Genomic DNA, 22,156 nt, shown 5'->3' with positions numbered 1-22,156 from the left:
GCCCATCTCTCTATTCTCTGCATCTTGGTGAAAGTAATCTGCACAACTGACTAAGTAAAATAACTGTCTATTGTTTCACACGACTCTAGAGATTGACTCTTATTCTAAGGAGCAAAGTTGTCATGTTTATGCGGTTGTTGGAAAACTGAATCCCTTCTTGTCTGTGCCAGGGAAGCTGATCACTTCCTATTCAGTCAAGAAAGTTTCCAGTGACCGCTGAGCTAGTTGGTAACAAACCCAATTAGGTTTAGCATAGTCAGTAGAGACCTGGAAGACCACACTTCTTCGTCAAAACTGCTGTTTATGTTATTCCAATGCGCAGGGCCTATTGGGAAAATAGGAACTACACTACACAGCAAGATGTGGCCTCCGACATCAAACAGTTATGAACCGAGATCCAGGAAGTGGGAGACTGGGTGGACTCCCTGGAACGCAATGGGGACTGCACGGAGGAAGAAATCACTGAACAGGCCCAGGAACTCACAGACCTTTGCAAACGGAATTCCGTTCCGATCTTGGAATTTGCGGAATTTGGGTAATTTCGCGTTCTGCGGAGAACGCAAAATTAATACCCAAAATTCTGCGTTCCACGACTTCGTGAATTTTTTTGCTTGTTCGCGTTCTCAAATGCGTGTTTGCGAGATATTTCCCCGCAAGCATGCAATCAGCGATTGCGAACAGTGAAAAAGCTCAGCGAACAAGCAAATTCCGCTCACCCCTATATCGTGGGAAGATTTGGAAAACTGTTTGCGGAACTCCCATATCTGCATCAAAGGCATGCCACTCCAAGCAGACAGAGGCAAATTGGAGGACTAGGTAATCCACTTCTTTAGACATATAGCGCCAGACCTGCGGGATAAACAAATCATACCGGATTGCACCCATTGTGCCGAGAGGCCTGCCACCGGCCCAGGTCAGCAACAGAACATCCTCAACTGTTTGCACTTCTACCAACAGAAGATCATCATGACTGCCACACAGAACCAGACGATGGTGGCGTTCGAGGGGCTACAGGTGGGTGTCTTCCAGGACCTCTCGCCACTCCCTCTTCAGAGACACAAAGATTTCCGCCCACCACTGCCTTCCTCCAAGAGCAAGGAGTGTGCTACAGAAGGAGGCATCCGTTCAGACTGTCTTTTGTCTGGAAAAAAGAGCTACAAGTGGAGCATAATCTAAATGAGGCAAATGAAATCCTCTGGAGTGCCCTGCTGGAGGAAGGAGACTGGGATCCAATGGAGGTAGGCCCATCCTCTGGGGAGCCACCTAAACCGAACCCGGAGAAGAGGACTCAGGAGAGGAAACAACACGAAGCTGTCAGGGGAAGAGCGCCAGAAGAAAAGGGAACCCCTTCTACGTCAGATACAGGACCAGAAAGGTACTGGTGACCCGGCCAGTGAGTGATCTCCACAGCTACATAGGGGGAGAAGATGGTCCAAGCCCAGGAGCAAGTGTTTTTGACCTTGATGGGGGCATCTCTACTTCCGGAGTGATGCCCTTGAAAACCGACACACAGAATGTCACGAATTTCAGGTGGAAACAAAGGAACAGCTACTTAATATGGACAAGATGCTGGGAATCATCAGAGCCAATAACGAGGATTTGGAGTCGAGATTATGGCGTAACAATGTACGCATCACGTGAGTTCCGGAGATGACCGCCATTACCAAGATGGAGTTGTTCATCACGGGCCTGCTTCGGGAGCTCTTTGACCCGCACTTGTCCGGAGTCTTTGCTGTGGAAAAGGCACACAGGTCGTTGGGGCCGCGTCCGGCTGTTGGCCTGCCACCTAGGCCCATCATAGCAAAACTGATGAACTACCCGGATAGGGACACTATCCTCCGCAAGGCACGGGACAAAGGTACCATCACACATCAAGGGGCAACCATTTCATTCTACCCAGACTTTACCCCGGAGGTACAGGCGGCAAGGAGAGAGTTCATGCCAGCCAAGCGCCTGGTATTGCAGGCACAGGTTCCATATTCCTTACTTTACCCAGCGAAATTAAAGGTATCATTCGATGGGACGCAACACTTTTTTACGGATGCCAAGTCGGCGCTGAAATTCGCCAAGCATGTCGGAAACAAGGGGTCCAAGAAGAAGCAATCTCTGGCAGCATCAGTGGATGGGGCCCTCAGTGACAATAATTGAAAGCTGTACTGTATTATATAATGTGGTCCATATGTTATGGCTATGGTGGGATGACTAAACTGATCTATAGACTGTGAGACAGGGAGATTGGAGAAGCTAAGCCTGCTCACATGTATCTTTGATGTTCCTTCGATTTTTTCCTCTAAGTTAGGAATATACTGGCGGACTGGGTAGCCTGCAGTTGGTCAAGTCCCCTGGCATAAAGCGGGGGTATATGCCGGTATAGCCGCGCCTCCTAGGGAAGTCTCTCATTTGTAATGCTATTGCACTGTTTAAAAGTTTGTATGGGGTGGGATATTCTGCAACCTGTTTGGGGGGTTGGAGTGGGAGGTAGGGGGCTGGGGGTGGTCGTTTTGTTCAGTGATGCCAGTAGATCGAAACCACGATGTGAAATAGACGTCTCTAATAGCGGTGGTGTGTCCTCAAAGGGGTATGCAATGAGTCTGATTGCCCGAGTTACACATGCCTGTCTCTAGTCAGTTGACATGCCTTACTTGGAATGTCCCTGGCCTAAATGATGGTAGGAAGTCCCGACTAGTGCACGCTTACTTGGCCCGGCACGGCGTCGACCTGTGCTTATTGCAGGAAATGCATCTTAACACCACACCATCCCGTAAACTTGGTCATAGCAGATGGGCGTCCACTTACTCTGCAATTTATTCTAATTATGCCAGGGGGGTGGCGGTTCTCCTGAGACGTGGCTGGGATTGGAAGGAGGACTTAGTTCAACTAGACCCTGGGGGACGGTATATCCTGGTATATATCCTCTTATGTGGGGTTTACATTGTTATTGTATGTGTCTATGGCCCAAACACAGACTCTCCTTATGGTCTAAGGTTAAAACATTCGGATGTGACACGATTCTTTGGGGTGGGGACTTCAATGCCATGGGGTCTTAGTGGACATTTGGAGGCATAGACACGCTGGGCTGCGGGAGGGCACTTGCATCACTGAACACCATAATGCTTGGTCCCGCCTGGACTACTGGCTAGTGTCCTGAGATATGGCGACCTGCACAGCCGAGATCACGCACCTGCCCAGATCAATGTCGGATCACGCTCTGTGCATGTTGCGACTGTCCCTTCCCTCTATGTATAAGCAGACACGTCTGTGGCGACTGCCACCACACGCCTTACTGGAGGCAGCCTTCAGGGCGGAGATAGGTGGTGACATAGAAGATTATTTCACCAACAACACAGGGTCAGTCCATACAGTAGGCGCACTTTGGGAGGCATTTAAGGTGGTCATAAGAGGGCAATGCATTGCAAGGCAGACTGGTGTGCTCAAAGCTATAAGGGGGACCCTGGCTACGCTGGAGGCAGACATCAAAGACTTAGAAACACAGTTCTATAGCGGCGGGTGCAGCGATGATCCCGGGCTAATGAAAACAAAACTGTTAGATTATGCTGAAGAAGCGCAACGAGAGGTTAAGTTTTTGGGGGAAATATGCGGAGGCAAGAAGATATGGTGAGGGGGACAGCCCTGGTCTCACATTGGCAAATATGGTCAGGTCCTCCACATCGGCTACCCACATTCATGAGGTTAAGAACATGTCTGGCAGTGTGGTGAGGGACCAGGAGGAAATTCTGGCAGCATTTTCTGTATTCTACGCAGGCCTGTACACCGCCACTCCGAGTGGCTGCCCTGAGGGGTTCGGGTCGTTTATAGAGTCCATAGAGCTCGCCTGGTTCAACGATACGTACAGGAAATACATGGACTTCCCGATCACAGCCGAAGACATCACACGGGTAATTAATAGCATGCCCCTCAATAAAGCACCGGGCCCGGATGGCCTGACCACTTCCTTTTACAAAGCATACGCAGACCAACTTGCGCCTAAACTACTAGCGGTTTACGAGGAGGCACTAGAGGTGGGCACGCTACCCAAGTCGATGAGGGAAGCTCTGATAATCACGCTGCTTAACACCTTAGCTGCTTCGCAAATATCCCTCCCCAGTGCTGCGCTGTCCATTGGAACTAGTGCTGAATGGACGTCCAATGGTCGTGCGCAGCACTGGGGAGGTAGCGCTCGTGACGACCGTTGGCCGTCAGCAGCACTTAAGAGGTTAAGCCTGGTAAAGCAGAGGACGAGATGGACTCCTATAGGCCTCTCTCGCTTATCAATGTGGATACTAAAAGTTTCGCTAAACTGATCGCCGATAGGTTGCAGCCTTTGATGCCGCTCATAGCGCGACCTGACCAGTCGGGATTTATCCCGGGCCGGGCCACCTCACACAACTTGCGCACCATATTTTCTGTGCTACATTACCTACACCCCTCTGTGCATGCTGCTGTGGTGTTCTTGGACGCCACAAAGGCGTTTGATAATCTAGAGTGGCCTTATATGTTTCAAATTCTGCTAAACATGGGCTTTAGTCAGCTCTTTCTGCGCAAGATCAAGCTTCTGTACACTGCCCCCTGTGCGAGGATACAGATAAATGGGCTGATTTCGGATCCTTTTCCTATATCACGGGGCACCCAGCAGAGATGTCCCCTGTCCCCTCTGCTATTCGCCATTGCAATGGAACCGTTGGTGGCCGTGTAAGGCAACATCATACTGCACGGGGCATTGGGTTCAGCTCTCGCAGCCTCCTCATCTCCTTATATGCATATGACGTAACACTATACCTAATAATTCCGGAGGTCAACTTGGACCCGATGTTGCGTGAATTCATAAGGTTTGATGGGTTTGTAGGCATCTGTATAAATTGGTCTAAGTCGGTCGTCTTTCCACTGACAGATAGCACCCCGACCGTTGTGTCGGAGTTCCCACTACGCTGGGAAAGCGGTGAAGTAAAGTACTTGGGAATCTGGATTAGCAGAGACCTGCAAGACATTTGAAACATGAACTATGGCAGGGCCATGACTTGGCTGGAAGGGAAGGTAAAAATATGGGAGCGCTTGCCTCTATCCCTCACTGGACGGATAGCTCTGACAAAAATGATTGTGCTACCCAAGTTCCTGTATCTATTTGTTAATGTCCCAATTCCCCTGACATCTCATTTTTTTGCTACATTGAAATCCAATCTGGTCAAATTGGTGTGGGCGGGAAGGACAGGCAAGATCGGCTTGGGAGGTGCTATCGCTACCCCTGAAGAGGGGAGGATTAGGGGCCCCGGACATGCGCCTTTACCCGCTGTGCGCTCAAGCCCAATATTTACATTATTGGATTCACCCCACCCCTTTTCAAACACATGTTGCTGTGGAGTGTGATAGCATGGCGCCGTCCCTGCTGCAAGTGGCCATCTGTGCGAAAGTGCGGCGACCCAGGGGGGAGGTCGATACGGCGGAAATGCTGAAATGGATGTGGGGTGAGTTGAAGAAAATGGCGGGTCTGCCCACAATGTATGCGCCGTCCCTTTCGGTTGTGCAGAATCCCCTTCTGCCGTGCATAGATGGTGGAATGAGCAAGTCGGCACACCGGGGTCTAGACCTTCACACATTTGCTGACATCTTCCCTGAAGGTGAATTTCTGCCTCCACCTTTGTCGGAGGAGGGACGGGGGGTGTCCTTCTCGGACATGTTCCTATACCACAAGTTGAAATCGGCTTGGAAAGAACTGTGCAGTGAGTTCCCGGCGGCCCCCTGGTGTTTCAGGCGCTCAAAACGATAGTGATTTCCCCCTCGCCCCGGAAGCTGTTGACTAGACTATATACACTAATGCAGAGCGCCGCCTCCTCGGAGCACGTGATAGCTTTTCAACAATGGAATGCAGAACTTTCTGCCCCGCTCACTGAGGAGCAGTGGTTCTTCTGCTATGAGCATCTCACTGAGCTATCCCCTAACTACAGGCTGCGACTGATCCATTTCAGATACCTGCACCGTTACTATAGGACGCCGGTCAGCCTGCACAGAATGGGGTTGCGGGAGGAGGACTGTTGCTGGAGGTGCAGGCAATCTCCTGCTACGTTCCTGCACATGGCTTGGTCCTGCGTGAAACAGGAGGGATATTGGACCTCAGTGTTTGACGCTGTGAACCAGATAGTAGGCAGGTCGGATGTCCCATCTCCGGAACTGGCGATCCTAGGATATGTGAGACACACATTGTCCAAATTGAGGAAATTGCACGCTCTATTGCTATTATATGCAAAGCAACAGGTGGCTGTAAAATGGGGCAGGCGTAAGGTGCCGACAATTCAGAGTTGGTTAGTAGATGTCACCTACAGACATACTCAGCTGAGTACATTTTGGGAGCTGATGCCACCCGCCTCAAGGCCACGAGATATCTGGGATCCGATTCTCCAGTGGCAGAGAGAGAGGGTTCCTGCGTCTGAGCTTTAAGGGGATGTGACTTAGGCAGCGGGGTTTCTGGTGATGATGGGCTGCGGGAGACTGGCTGATGTATGAGTTGGGAGTCGCGTGCCTGATCTGCTGTGTCGGCTGAGCTGGGGGACGGGAAATGTGGGACTGTGATGGATGTCGTGCACTAGGCTTGGGCGGAGAATTGTTGAATTGTGGGGAGGTAGAGGCATGGGATGCGGAAATATGCTACTACTAGCATGTGTGTAACCTTTTTATTATAACTTTGAGACAGACACAACGTGTCGCTTTGCTCATTATTCATGGGAACTGCATATAATTGCAATAGATTCTATATTTGTGAGTGTATGATCACTGGCTATACTGTGTTAATATTGTGTTGATACATGTATTTTGGAAAAAAACTAATAAAAAGAATAAAACATAAAATTAAAAAAAACTCACCTGTTAAAAGACGATCGATTCTTTCTTTGCTGAGAGATACCAAAAGTGATATCTGCCTCTTACAAGAGACCCATCTCTTGCTCGCTGACTGGAAACGACTCCGGTCGAAATGGTTCGACAGACAATTTTTTCCATCGGGTGCAGGGAAGAGGGCCGGGGTGGCTATCCTCCTTTCAACCCACTTTCAAGGCACGTGATTGGGGTGCACGTAGATGTACTGGGTAGGCTCTTGGCACTGAGGGTATTGATGGGGGTATGCGCATACACGATAGCCTCCGCTTATAGTCCCAATGAGCAAAAGGAAACCTTTCTCTGGGAATTGCTGCACACAATCCTGGAGTTTCCTGATGTGGACTTGGTGATAGGGGGGATTTCAATTTAGTTCCGGGTGCCCAATTGGATAGATCAGCTCTCCGGGTGGGGCACTCAGCACCCATTTCAGATTTGCTACTACAGAGATTGGGGAAGGTTGAACTCAGGGATGCCTGGCAACACCATTATCCAACAGCCCGGAAATACACTCTCTTTTCTGCGGCGCACCAAACGTACACATGTATAGATCATTCTGGACCTCGCCTCGGGTCACGGCGGCTACAGCCGATGTGAACATCGGGATGGCGGCACTCTCAGATCGCTCCCCAATTGCTCTAACGTTACTCCTCCCTGGGGATACCTCCCGTCATGGGCCATGGAGACTGAACCATAAGCTGCTCACATAAGATGACAATATTGCTGAAATACGGGGCGCTATCAAAACATACCTGGTTGTGAACGATGCGGGCACGTTGATATAATCATTGTTTGGGATGCCCTAAAGGCGGTCCTGAGGGGCCGCTGTATAGCTATTGCGCTGGCCTTAACAAGAAACGGAGAGCTAAGGGGGAGGTCGAGGAAGTCCAAATCAAAGAGCTTGAGGGAGTCTACCGTCGTACTGGGGCGGTTCAAACGCGGAAGTTACTTACTAAGGTGGGGAAACAGTTGAGGGCCCTTGACCTTGATAGCGCTGAATATGCTCTTCTTAAGACCAGACAGTATTATTATAAGGGGGGAACAAAGCCGGGAAGCTCTTGGCACATGCACTCTGAGCCGAGCCAAGTCAGCTGCACACCAGCTAGCGGAGATCAGGAACGACCAAGGAGAGATCCAGAGGTCTAACACAGACATTGCTGCAGAATTCGAGGCTTTATGTACTTCCCACTTCTCAGCGGAATGTCTTAATCCGGTGGAGGCTGAGATGTATATGCTCGAAGCTCCGGTGTCTCCTCTCCTGGCTTCGGAGGTGGCCCACCTAGAAGTGGATATCAGGCCCGGGTAAGTCCTACGAGCTATCCAGGAACTCTCCCCCGGGAAAGCTCTGGGTGAGGATGGCTTTCCGGCTGACTTCTATAATATCTTCGCATCAGATCTCGCCCCCCCTCCAGACACAGCTGTTTAATACATTTAGCGCGACTGGGAGGCTGGCCCTATTGATATCCATGGCCAAAGTGATAGTGATACCAAACCAGAGAAGTCAAAGTCAAAGTCAAAGTCAAAGAATTTGTATAGCGCGCTACATACCCAGAGGGTCTCAAGGCGCTAGAGGAGGGGTGGGGAATTACTTGTCGAATATCCAGGTTTTAAGTTGCTTTCTGAATGCTAGGTGGTTCTGAGTGAGGCGCAGGTGAATGGGAAGTGAGTTCCAGGATTTAGCCGCCAGGTAGGAGAAGGATCGTCCTCCCATGGTGGTTTTGTTGATGCGAGGTACAGCAGCAAGGGCTTGATTGGAGGAGTGTAGGTAGCGGGGGGGGTGTAGAAGGAAAGTCGAGTGTTGAGGCATTCGGGTCCAAGATCGTAAAGTGCTTTGTGTGCGTGGGTTAGGAGGCGGAATGTTATCCTCTTATTGACGGGGAGCCAGTGGAGGTCTTTCAGGTGACCAGAAATGTGGTCTTTACGCGGGACGTCTAGTATGAGTCTGGCTGATGCGTTCTGGATGCGTTGGAGTTTATTCTGAAGTTTTGCGGTGGTACCGGCGTATAAGGTGTTTCCGTAGTCCAGGCGGCTTGTAACCAGTGCGTGGGTGACCGTTTTTCTTGTTTCGTGGGGATCCAGCGAAATGTTTTTTTGAGCATGTGAAGAATGTTGAAGCAAGACGAAGAAACGGCGTTGACTTGTTTGGTCATCGAGAGTGAGGAGTCCAGGATGACGCCCAGGTTCCGTGCGTGGTCCGTAGGGATGGGTGCATTTCCTAGGGCCGCTGGCCACCAAGAGTCGTCCCAGGTGGAGGGGGAGGTACCTAAGATAAGGACTTCTGATTTGTCTGAATTCAGTTTCAGACGGCTGTGCTTCATCCACTCGGCTACTTCTTTCATTCCTTCATGTAGGTTGGTTTTGGCGGTGCTAGGGTCTTTGGTGAGTGAGAGGATCAGTTGAGTGTCATCAGCGTAGGAGATGATGTTGAGGTTGTGTTGGCGTGCGATAGCCGCGAGGGGGCTCATGTATACATTGAAGAGGGTGGGGCTGAGTGAAGATCCTTGTGGCACGCCGCAAATGACTTCAGTGGTCTCTGACTTGAATGGTGGGAGGCGGACTCTCTGTGTTCTTCCGGCAAGGAACGAGGTGATCCATTCCAGTGCTTTTCCTTGGATTCCGATGTTTCTGAGGCGCTGTAGAAGGGTGCTATGGCAGACTCTGTCGAAGGCTGCGGAGAGGTCGAGGAGGATGAGGGCGACTGTGTCTCCATTGTCCAGTAGAGTTCGAATGTCGTCTGTTGCTGCGATGAGTGCGGTCTCAGTGCTGTGTTTGGCTCGGAAGCCGGATTGTGATGAGTCAAGGGATTTGTTGGTTTCGAGGAAGGCGGCGAGCTGGTTGTTGACAGCTTTCTCGATGACTTTGGCCGGGAATGGAAGGAGTGAGATGGGGCGGTAGTTTTTGAGTTCGGTGGGGTCCGCTGTGGGTTTTTTCAGAAGGGCGCTGAGTTCGGCATGTTTCCAGCTTTCCGGGAAGGTGGCGGAGTTGAGGGAGCAGTTGATGACGTCTCGGAGGTGTGGTGCTATGATGGAGTCTGCTTTGTTGAAGATGTGGTGGAGGCATGGGTCTGTGGGGGATCCTGAGTGGATGTTCATCAGGCGAATGGTGTCCTCAGTGGAGATTGGGTTCCAGGCATTAAGGATGTTCAAGGGGGGTGAAGGTACGGCAGAAGGTTGGGTGGGTTGGACTCCGGGTTGGTTGTCGAAGCTGTTGTGGATGTCTGCGATTTTGTCGTGGAAGAACGAAGCTAGGGAGTCGCAAAGGGTTTGAGAGGGAGTGATGTCGTTGGAGTTGGCAGTGGGGTTGGTAAACTCTTTGACGATGTTGAATAGTTCCTTGCTGTTGTGGGCGTTGTTGTCTAGTCGGTCTTTGAATGCGGCTTTCTTGGCAGTCCGGATCAGTTGGTGGTGTATGCGGGTGGCGTTTTTGAAGGCGTCCCTGGTGCTGATGTTTGGGTCTTTTTTCCAGGCCTTTTCAAGGGATCGACAGAGTTTCTTGGATTTCTTAAGATCATCATTGAACCAGGGGGCGTTTTTGCTGCCTAGTTTGATTTGACGTTTTTTCAAAGGTGCTAGGTTGTCAGCGCTGTTGGTTAGCCATTGTGTGAAGTTAATGGCTAGAGGAGTGGGTAGGGGGGTTTTGAAGAAGTGATGAGGAGATCTGGTCGATGGTGATTTTGTTCCAGTTTCTTCGTAGAGTAGGTTGAGGATGGTTGTGGGTTGTGGTCTTTTTGTAGACAAAGTGAACGCAGCTGTGGTCAGTCCAGTGGAGAATTGTGGTGTGACTGAAGGAGATATGTTTGCTGGAGGTGAAGATAGGGTCGAGTGTGTGACCTGCGTAGTGAGTGGGGGTATTAACAAGTTGTTTGAGTCCGAGGTTGGCGAGATTGTCCAGAAGGGTGGTGGTGTTGCTGTCATTGCTCTTTTCTAGGTGGAAATTGAGGTCTCCCAATAGAATGTAGTCCTCGGAGGGGAGGGCGTGTGGGCTGATGAAGTCAGTGATGTCTTCGCTGAATTGTGCGCGGGGTCCTGGTGGCCTGTAGAGGAGGGTGCCTCTGAGTGTGGTTATGGAGTCGGTGTGGATCTGGAAGTGAAGGTGTTCGGCGCTAGCGAGGTTGACGTCTGTGCTGGTCGAGATGCGGATGGAATTCTTATGGACGATGGCGATGCCTCCTCCTGTTTGCTTGATGCGGTCCTCACGGATGATCTTATAGCCTTCCGGGATGGCAATGGTGATGTCTGGGGCTGAGGAGGCGGTCATCCATGTTTCTGTTAGGAAGGCGACGTCCGGAGAGATGGTGTCTAGTAGGTTCCAAAGGTCGATGGCGTGTCTGTGGACCGAGCGGGTGTTGAGCAGGATGCATTTTAGATGTTTGGGGTCAGATCTCTGTTTGGTGTTAGTGGATGATGAGTAGGTCTTGGTGCCGTCATACTTGCAGGAGTTGCATGTGAAGGGTCCATGGGTGTGTCCAGGAGCGGCTTGGGCGCAGTTGGGGAGTCGGCCTGGGTTAAGGGCTAGGAGGGTGGAGGCGGCGTATGTAATGCGGGTGGGGTGGGTGGGACGGGGGCCAGGGGGTCTGGCGCTGGGCGCGGGCTTGGCGCGGACGGGCGTAGACGGGCTTACCTTTGGCGCACCTTCGGCGCGGCCATAGTGCGTGGACGCTGCGCGTTGGGACATCTGTCTTAAGTGGAGAGTGGAGGGGGGCGGAGCGTGGGAGGGTCAGCCGGGAGGCGGGAGCGAGGTGGGGAAGGGCCAGGGGATGCACACAAAATGGCAGCAACAACAACAAGCTTTGCAGCAGGGGAAACGGAGGTGCTTTGAAAAATCAAGTATCTCTTAACAAGCACAGCCAAGAAGTGCGCGCTGGCGATATGAAAGGCACTAATAATGCAGGCACTATGGTTAAAGACAGACAGTGCTGTCAAGCGCTACTAAATGGTAAATGGTCTGCACTCAAGCGCTATGATAGAAAATGCAGAGGCAGAGTCAGGCGCTACAATCACAGGTTAACACTCAGCGCTATGAAGAGAATTCAGCAGAGTCAGGCGCTACAATACCAGGTCTTCTCTGGAGGAAGGCAAGGGGAGCGACCGTTCGTGTCCAGGACAGGACGGTCACCCCCTGGAATGTGCATCATACCGCCCTATTTCACTGCTCAGTGTTTTGGCAGCAAGGCGCACTCCTCACATGCAGGGTCTGGTTGACCCGCATCTTTCGGGCTTTTTCCCCAAACGTAATTGCAGTGACGGGACCAGGTGCTTACGTCATCTCCTGGATAAGATGCAGCGGCGGTGCTCCTGTTGGGGGATGCGAAAAGGCGCTTGACGGGGTTCATTGGCCCTGTCTCTGCCAGGTCCAATGCCGATTTGGTATCCGGGAGCCGTTTATGGGGTGGATGAATTGTATATACTATAGCCTACAGGCACACATCACAGTGAATGGAGTGGCCTCTCCTCCTGTTCAGATCAAGCGTGGCATGCAACAGAGGTGCCCACACTCACCTCTCTTATTTGCACTCTATATGGAGCCATTTGTAGAATGAGTTAGACAGCTCCCTACCGTCACGGAGATACGGATGGGAGATAGAGAGCATAACATTTCACTTTATGCGGATGACATGGTACTTTTTCTGACCCAACAACTGCTCTCTCTCCCTCCCCATCTAGCATAAATAGAGGCATTTAGCATGGCCTCGGGTTTTAAAATCAACCTGCGAAAGAGGCAGGCCCTCAGCCTAACATTGCCCAAAAAAGACCAGCAACAAGTAGCGGCACAGTTCCCATTCTCATGGACATCTAATGGCATTACATATTTGGGGATCCGGGTTTTCCCAACAGTTATTTTATTTATTTATTTATTTATTTATTTATTTATTTATTTATTTATTTATTCAGCTTATAAAGTGCACTATCACCTTACAGGCATCCTGGCGCTAAGCGTCTTAAAGACAGGGAGGGTGTATCGGATACATGGTCAGGCAATTAAGACTTGGGGAACAGCCAGGATTTTACACTTTTTCTAAAAGGAAGGTGCTTCCTAATTTGTCTGATTTCCCAAGGGAGCTTATTCCACAGTTTGGCCGCTGCCACCCTAAAAGATCTCCCCCCTGACTTAACTTTCCCAAACATTGGTACCTTCACCAGTTTCGCAGATGAAGTGCAGAGCCTTCTTGTAGGGGTGTACCAGTCACATTTTTTCCGCATGAGCACATGCCCCATCCCATGAAGGGCTTTAAAGACATGGCAGAGAGATTTAAATTGCTGTTGTTGTTGTAATACTTTATTCGATACATGTATCATAAAAAGTACAAACATAAAAACATAAAAATACATACATAGATTCCAAGTATGGCAATCCTCGTAAAAGCGTTGCATCATTACAAACAATTAAAGCTAAAGAAAAATAACATAATTAAAATTCATTCTGAGTCATGATCTGTGCACGAGTGGGACAACAACCTTAGCCGGATAATCCAAGCGCTGGCCAAAAACTTAACAACCCCGCAAACAATAACCATGCAAGTGGTGTTGGAGAGAATAATGCGAAGGGATGATCTATGGTCCCTGACTCCTAACTTTCTACAGACTGGCTTCAACCATTTATCTCTGGCCTGTTTATATGCTTTACATGCAAAAAAGAAATGGCCTAAGGATTCTTCCGGGCAGGAACAACCTGGGCATTTCAAGTCCACTTCCCTCCTATCTTTCCATCCTGCCATGAAATTTTTAAGAGGGAGAATGCCATATCCAAGTTTCAGAAATAACGTTCTGTCTCGAGGGGTCTGTATGAAATCCAAGAAGGGTTCTAACTTTACATCAAGCTTGTGTTCAAAAAATTTCTCCGTTAAGGGACCCCAATTTGGGTTGAGCAGAGCCTTGGCCTCTATCCACTCCCAGTATAGTTTTTTCACTGTTTGTTTTGGTGGGTGGGATTGAGAGGCCCAGGATTCGCTCAATCCTAAAGATACCACAAGCTTCTTTAAATTGTTTAGCCACTTTATTTTGTTTGAAACATTCAGGCTAATTAGCTCATCCAGCACTAAAGCATATTTTGCTAATTCCGGGGTCCTTCTAAGGCGCACCCAAAATAGTAGTGGTCGAAGTTGGACCACCTCAGAAATAGATCTTTTGCCCATATCAGCAAATAATGGTTTTAAAGGGGTCGAGAGAGGGAGCGAGACTAAGTCTCTCATAAACTTGTTCTCTGCCACCGCCGGTGCTTTAGTATTCTCAGTGCCCCATAATTCGGATCCATAGACCGCAGAGGCTAACGCCTTCCCCTCGTAGACTGCTAGAGCAGGGGCTATTGGTCTACTAACTGAAAGACGTTGATTCTTTAGAATAGCACCGGAAACCCTTTTAAGATTTAAAACCATTTTGCACAAATGGGATTCCCAATTCATTTTATTACTTATTCTAACCCCGAGATAATCAAATTCATCCACTACCTCTAGAGGGGACCCATTCAAGGAGAGATAGACCTTCCTGGGATTTCTTTTTACGGACATGACGATCAACTTTGTTTTTGCAGTATTTACCGTTAACCCATAGACTTTACAGAACACATTAAAACGATCAAGGAGTTTTTGCAGGCCTTTGGGGGTTTTGGACAACAGGAGGGTGTCGTCAGCAAAGAGGAGTGTGGTGTTTTCTCCCCGGCAAGGACAGGGTCATCCGCTGGGTCCTCTCTCAGGTGATCCACCACCCCATTTATAAAAAGAGAAAACAAGGTCGGGGCCATCACACAACCTTGCCGCACCCCTCTGCTGACAGGAATCCTCCTAGTTAGTTGGCCCTGGTCCCCCCATCGGATCCTTGCTTAATTTCCTTCATGCAGTCTAATTATCAACTGCAGCAAATAACTAGGGAATCCCATGACCAGGAGGACCTCCCATAGTTTAGCACGTGGGATAACGTCGAAAGCCGTTTTCAGATCTATAAAAGCCAGGTATAAGCTCCCCCTGGCAATAGACACAGACTTCCAGAAGACCGCACAAAATCTAAAGACCTGGTCCATGGCGCCTACATTGCGCCTAAATCCGGCCTGGAAGTGGGTCAAGATATCGTTTTCCATTAACCACATCTCTGTCCGATTTATGATGACCCTGCAAACTACTTTTTGGATGGTATCAATTAAACTAATTGGTCTGTAGTTGGCAGGGTCCTCTCTATCACCTTTTTTGAATATGGTAATGACCTCTGCACCTTTCCAGGATTCGGGTATGAGGTCTGCCCATAATTTGGGGTGATACAACAGTAGATCCCCCGGGAGGCCATTGGGGCCAGGCGCCTTTCCGTGGATTATTTTAAGAATGGCGTCTTGAACTTCACAGGGTAAAAAAAATACTTCATTGGCACCATGCTCTATACTAGTCTTACTCACAGTACCCAAAGCAGGAGATTTTAGCTCACCCTCCACACTGTCCTCACAGTAGAGTTTTAAAAAATGAGAGTACCATTGGTGCTCAGTTATGTGGTTTAAAATATGCTCTGCCCCTCGCCTATCAAGAGTGTTAATTAATTTCCAAAAAACAGTGGGATTTTTCCCACAGGCAGCATCCTTAAGCTTCTGCCAATGTTCCTCCTCCCAGTCCTTTTTGGCTATCGCTATGCTTTTGTGGTAATCTTGTCTAGCAATTCTTACTGCTAGAGGGTCCTTACTTTTTAAGGCCAACGTAATGGCTTTCCTCTTCCTCCTACAATTAGCTGTGTACCAGAGGTTGCCCTTGTTTGATTTATGGTGAGTCAATGACGTCCCCTTGGATTTTTTAATAAAGAACTTTCCAATTTTCTCTGTTAAGTTCTTATACATAGCTGGTAGGTTTGACCCTGAAGGATGAGGGGCTACTAAAGCAACAGATGCCAAGCCACAGGATTCGGCCAAAACTAGCTCTTTGATACTACCAAGTTTCCCTTCTTCACATCTAACTGCATTCCACTTAAGCTTGCGATTGCAGTTTGAGGGAATAACTTCTTTAGTGGTCATCTCTAAAAGTCCCCTTTTGCTAATCTCATCTCCCCAATGAGTTACCATACATAGAGGGTTGTGGTCACTATCTCTTCTTTGCCTACCCTCCATATCCACTAGGTTAACCCATGACTGGATATCCAGAAGGATATAATCAATCCGTGATGGGCAACCTAGCCTATTGAAAGTCATCGCTCCATCACGGTCAGAGACAGTTCGCCCATTTAGAGCCCGTAGGTTATGTTCCAGAACCAAAGCGTTTAACTGAATTGCTCTTGCAGTCCATTTCTTAATGGGAGTGAGGGCTAGTGGTGGTATAGTCTGGCTCCTATCCTCATTATTTAAACCCATTAAATCTTCATCGTCCAGAGGCTCAAAAGTACAGTTAAAGTCCCCCCCACCAGTATTTTAGATCTCAAAGGGAGGGATGATAACTTTCTATCTAGCAGCTCTAATATAGGAGAAATTTGGCCACCCGGTAAGCCTCTTGCATATACACAGAAGAGTTCTAATATATTGTTTCCGGATGGGCTTTTTAGAGAGATATGGAGAATGTCATTTGAGTTTGTGTTATGGGTAGTGACGACGCAGTTCAGAGTTAACTTTACCCAAATGTGTAGACCTCCGGAGGGACGTCCTTTCCCAATCGAAACTGCAGGGATATGGAAGGTTGAGTATCCATTTTTATATTGTATAAGGGGACACCAAGTTTCTTGGAACATGCATATGTGGAAGGAATTTATGAAATCATTCCAATCAGGGTTATCAAGGTTTTTTTTTAGACCTGCTATGTTCCAGGACAGGATATTAATAGAGGTGTGGGCTGTGGATGATTCCTTTGATGGGATCAGTGTGCTAGATTCCCTTTCTGCTCTACCTGGGCTGGTGGTAGCCATATTAATAGAAACATCCCTACTAATATTATTAACTCGTGCCCCCGGGGAAGCGGGGTACACTCTCTCTCCAGATCGTCCAGGGGACTGTGATGGAAGTCAGTCTACCCCTTCCAAACCACTGTAACGATTAAAACAGGGGAATAAAGGATGGTTGAGCTGGGGACCCAACCAGTCCCCATTCGGCTGTCGATCACCCAAATAGGGTCTCCCTGCTCTCCTTCCTACTAGATTCCAACCTTCCTCTTCATTCCCACCCCACTTGGTGGGTATCTGGGGATTGAAATTCTCCCTCCTGTTCCTCTCTCTCCCCATATTGGACGACCTCAGCCATCTCCACCTATTGTCATAATGCTCTGTATGCATATAAAAGTATGACAGGGATTTAGCCATAATCGTAGTGTTGTTGTCACATGGGGGGACGGATCAAATGTATTCCACCAATCGCGGGTCCTCAAATGTGACAACAACGCAATCTCCCTTTAAGCTTTTCTTTTTTCCACCTACCCAGGGAGCTCTCTCCACCATGAGCATTTTGTTGTTTATTCCAGGAGGTGGAGGGTAATTTCTGTCTAACCAATGGCAGATTTTATTTTTAAGTGCCCAGAATGGTTCAGAGATAGAGGGGGCAAGTTCGGGGACGCCTGTCAAAACTATCACATATGGACAGGCGTCTGGTGGTAAATTAATGTTCCGGCGTGGGTTTGACTTCTCATGGTGGGGTAAAGGGGATTTGGAAGCTGGAGTAATAGGGTCAATACCACTCTGAGTATGGGTGGGAGCAATAGTGGTTGGCTGGTTAGTACAAGCTTTTTTACTCACAGGGATTGGTATTTTGGGCGGGCGGGTCTTCGGGACGGGGTTATCCCCTATAGGGTGCTTCTTGGAAGTAGACTCATGATTACGAGCAGAAGGTGGTACAGTTGGAGCTTTAGGGGCAGGGATAACTTCCTTGGGTTTTTGTGCCAAAAGAATGGCCTCAAGCTGATGTTCAATGCTCTGTAGTCTGGATTCTAGGGGCAGAAGTAATGATTTGATAAGGTCGGACAGGGAATTCATAAAGGGGGCATTCCTATCCTCTTGATCGAATGAGGATTCATCACGACTACTGTCATCTGGTATACTAACCAAACTGCTATCGGGGATTGTGTCATCTGGAATACCCAATGGTAAGGGGTGGGATACAAGATGGACCTTAACACTCCCTATATTATCATTATTACCCAATAGATCCCTCCCTTCTTCGGCGGGTACACTTGCACCAGTCTCACCGTCAATATATCCCAACGTCTCACGTGAGACAAGATTGGTGGTATTTACCTTGAGGGTCATTTGGTTTATTGTTGGAACTGTACTTTCCAAGCTGCCCCTTTGAGAGCAATTATTCTCATGATGGACTACAACTGGTATCGATAATATGTTGTTTAGCAAAGGGGCGGCTGGGATTAGTACACTCACAGGTGGAGGATCAAGGGGTAGTGTTAGGGAACTAATTGGGGTGTGTGGTCTGACATCTAACTGTATAGGGTGAGGATCAGAGCTATTTAAAGCTTTGATCGGAGAGCATGCTAGGGCTATAATGCCTAATGAGGATCTTTTGGCTTGGGCTAGGTCCATCAAAACCCTCCTTTCCATAAGTATAATTCGCTGGTCAATTAAAGAATTGGTGCGGAGAATAAAATTATCTAAAGTGCCAGTTAGTTTTTTGGATTTGGCACTTGCCGTTGTCTGTCTTCGAGTTTCGCAAGCAGACATGTTCTTTAACAACTGGAACAATTGATATAAGAATTACAAGGAAAATGGGTAGCAAGTGCCGTTCTATTAACAATGCCTGACGATAAGAAACATTAAATAGGAAATACCAGAGGCACAGAGGGGATAACAGCTGCAAGAATAGTACCAGTGGAGCAGCAATATTATTTAAAGCAACAACAGGAAGAGGGGACAAAGATAAATCAAAGAGCAGGGAGACGGGCCCAGTCCAGTCTCTACGGTTCTCGAAAGGCCTCTGAAGGCCCGCCTTTGTCCGGGCTTCGTCCCGAGCTGCGCCCCGCACACGCGTCCCGCTAACGCGCAGTGGGTCTGCTTAAAATACAATTTAGAGGCTTAAGGGGAGGAGATACGGGAAGAGGCGGCAGGTGTGCGAGATGTAAGAACGCACTGCCTGGTGGGCCTCGCAGTCCCAGTCTCCTGCTAGTGCAACACTCACACAGTTCAAATCCCTGGAAGGGCGGCTCAGCTCCACAGATTATGACGAGGCAGAAATCCAATGTCACAAAGCCACTGCGAGCATCACTCTCTGTCTCAGAAGAAGCCAGTGCAGTTCTGCCAAAGCCTCAGACGTGGAGGACCTTCGAGGCACCCCTAGAACTAACTTGGCTGCTGCTGACTGGATCCTCTGTAGTCTGTCCAGATGGAATTTCGGGGACTCAAGCAGAAGGGTGTTACAGTAGTCTAACCTACTAATAATCTTAAACCTTGCCACTTGAGCACACGCCTAAGGAGGTAAGAAAGGGAAGATTTTTCGCAGGGACCTAATCATCACAAAACAACAAACTGTTGTTTTTGTAACCTGAGCTACCATAGTAAGTTTGTTGTCAATGATAATGCCCAGATTACGGACAGTTTGTACAGGCCAAACTGCGGTAGAACTTCCAGAGGGCCAAAAATTTGAGGGAAGGACATGAGGGATCCTATTCACAGAGCAAAAGACCACCTCAGTTTTCCCTGCATTAAATTGTAGTGAGCTTTCCTGCAGCCAGCGAGCCGTGTCCCGCAGACAGTTGTGAAACAAATCCACTGATGTTGAATCCTCTCCCTCAAAGGAGAGAATCAGCTGCATGTCATCAGCATAGTTTATGATGTTGATATTATATGCTTTGATGACCGCAATCAGAGGTTTCAAATAAATGTTAAATAAAATAGGGCTAATTGCCGAGCCTAAGGTACACCATGCGACACATTGGAGAAGGCAGATTGGAAAGGAGGGAGGGATACTGCCTGCTGTCTGTCCTGCAAAAAAGACTGAAACCATCGTAAGGCACAGCTTCTCACTCCGGCATCACTCAATCTTCTTAGCAGGATTTCATGGTTCACCGTATCAAAGGTGGCAGACAGGTTGAGCAGGATCAGCGCTGCTGCCTGACCCCTGTCTTCCCGCCTCTGAAGTTCATCCATAACAGTCACCAAGGGCGTCTCGGTACCGCAAGCAGTCAGAAATCCGAATTGTACCTCCTCCAGCAAGTTATGTTGTTCCAGGTGCCTAGAAAGACTGATAATAACTACATGTTCCACAACGTTGGCCGGGAACGGCAACAAGGGAATAGGCCTATAGTTTTTTGAACACTCAGAATGAAGAGATGGCTTCTTCAGCAAAGGTAACACCAAAGCTTGCTTCCATTGGGGAGGGATCACACCACTAGCTAAAGACTGATTACAGATCAGGCGGAGATTTGGGACCAATTCTTCCTCAATCTCCTTCCAGATCTTGTGTTGTACCGGGTCCAGGGGTGAGCCGGAGGAAATACACCATGCCAACCTGCTAAAATCCTCCACCGTCAGAGCCACAAACTCAGATAGATGTTCAGCGAACTGAAAAACAGGGCCAATATACACACACTCCGAATCACTCACCACAGGAGCATCAGTGCTCGTAGCCTCAGAGACTATACTCCCAGCTGCTTGATAACCACCCTCCAGATCATCAATAATCAGCTGGATTTTCTCCTGGAAGAACCAAGCCAGGTTGTCACAGAGTTCTTGAGAGGGAGGTATCACATTCTTAGAGCAGTCAGGGCTGGTAAGACTGTTCAGGATATTAAAAATGCTTCTAGAGCTATTAGAGGCATTACAGATTAAGAAAGAGAAATCGTCAGCTTTAGATCTTTTAATCTTCTTCTTATAATCCAAAATTTTGAGTTTCCACAAGAGCCTATCTGTCTCCTTGTAGCCTCGCCTCCATCGCCTCTCAGCTTGTTTACACGCTAGTTTCAAGTCTTTCAGAGTATCGTTAAACCAAGGGGCTGAGGCTCTGCCCCTACATCTGTGTTTTTTCAGGGGGGCACAAGAGTCCAAGGCCGAGGTGATCTATAGACACAGAGAGGCATAATTCTCCTCAACTTGCTTGTCTAATGAGAAACAATCCCCGAACTTGAACACGGAATCGAAACCCCTCATACGTGTAAGAGCCTTCCAATCTCTGCTAATGTATTCTGTCGTAGGACGAGAAACCTGAGTCTCAAGGGTCTTGAGTTTAACAAAAAATTTGATCAGAAAGTGATCCGTCCATTTCATAGGCAGAATTTCGCCAATATGCAGAAGATGGGTTTCGGAGAAAATTAAGTCAAGGAGATGCCCAGCTTTATGAGTGGCCTTAGAGACCTGCTGGAAAAGGCCAAGATATTCACATGAGTGAAGTATATTATAAAAACCAGAGTCAAGAGAGCCGTTTAACCACAAATTAAAGTCACCCAAAATTACTCATCTGTGATGTGTGGCTGCCATATTAGTGAGGGTATCCAATAGTGATTGCTGCTGCTGAACACTAAAAGCCCCAGGGGGCCTATAACAGATAAACCCTGTTCAAAATAAGACCACAATCATTTTTTATGGTCATGCCGAATAATTCCAGTCCATTAACCACATCAATATCCATAGTCTCTATCTTCCAGGTGTCCTTATAATTACCAAAACCCACCTCCCCTCCCATTCAGCCTGGGTTGGTGGTGGATTTTATAACCTGGCGGACAAGCCCAACCAGGGTCAACCTCACAGTCTGGACAGGTCCATGTTTCTGTCATAAACAAAACATTGAGCTTGTGTAGTTCCAGCAGCAGCTGAATGTCCACGCTATGCTTGATAAGATTGCCCAGGTGAACTACTTGGAGCTCCTCACCAAAGTACGAAAAGAACTGCACTGCTGGAAGAAACATGCCCTCTCATGGATGGGCAAGATTGCTGCAATCAAGATGACAGTTTTTCCCTGTATTCTTTACATAATGCAGATGCTCCCACTTTTTCCGCAGCCCAAAATATTGGCCCAGGTACAGCAGATCGTGCATGGTTTTATATGGGGTGGGAAGAGGGCAAGCATACATCGCCTCCTGACGTATCTGAGGCAAAAGTATGGGGAACTCTGGGTCCCACATTTGGGGAGTTAATATGAGCCAGTGCAATTACGATACATATTAGAGTGGTATCAACAGGAATCACAAAAACATTTGTGTTTCATCAACCAAGGGATAGCTTGTATACACATCTGGAAAGTCCCATGGCTTGCCAAACAACACCGTCCACAGGGCATGTACATTTCCCTAGTTTAGAAGGTATGGGACAAAGTACAAGAGAGATGCAAGCTCTCGACTGTCATGTCCCCTTTGACCCCCTTTATAGGGAACCCGGACTTCTCCCCTGCTAATACAGGGACTGTGTACTTGAAA

At 48.4% G+C, this 22,156-nt stretch overlaps 1 protein-coding gene across 1 annotated transcript in view; it reads right to left on the bottom strand.

Annotated features, from left to right (window-relative positions):
- The window catches only part of LOC147669005 (leukocyte immunoglobulin-like receptor subfamily B member 3), a gene marked incomplete at its 3' end in the record, with an annotated part of 559,849 nt that overhangs the window by 260,538 nt on the left and 277,155 nt on the right, over positions 1 to 22,156 (bottom strand). The gene's annotated exons all lie outside the window — the stretch shown is intronic.

Source organism: Lissotriton vulgaris, unplaced genomic scaffold (genome assembly GCF_964263255.1).
Source record: "Lissotriton vulgaris unplaced genomic scaffold, aLisVul1.2 SCAFFOLD_1419, whole genome shotgun sequence".
NCBI classification, from domain to species: domain Eukaryota; kingdom Metazoa; phylum Chordata; class Amphibia; order Caudata; family Salamandridae; genus Lissotriton; species Lissotriton vulgaris.
Note: the sequence above shows the minus strand (reverse complement) of the source record. Positions and strands in the feature narration are given on the sequence as shown.